This window comes from Penaeus monodon, chromosome 23 (genome assembly GCF_015228065.2).
Source record: "Penaeus monodon isolate SGIC_2016 chromosome 23, NSTDA_Pmon_1, whole genome shotgun sequence".
In the NCBI taxonomy this organism is placed as follows: domain Eukaryota; kingdom Metazoa; phylum Arthropoda; class Malacostraca; order Decapoda; family Penaeidae; genus Penaeus; species Penaeus monodon.
The window spans coordinates 28,714,480-28,714,714 of NC_051408.1; positions in this window are offsets into that span (position 1 = coordinate 28,714,480).

The window sequence follows — 235 nt, forward strand, 5'->3', positions numbered from 1 at the left end:
AAGGTTAGCTTGTCATGGTTGCGTGGTATGTGTGTTGGGTGGGTTTTGTTGCTTGGTGTGGGACCGAGATGATGTTAGTGTGCGTGGTCTGGTGTGTGTAGGGATGTGAGTTGAGTGTAGGGTTCGCTGGTTGTGCGTTTTGTGTCGGGTAGTGGTGTGATTGTCTTGTGTGAGTTGTGGTTCTGATTGGATTGGAGCGTGGTAGGTGGTTTTGTACGATAGTTATGTGTTGTAG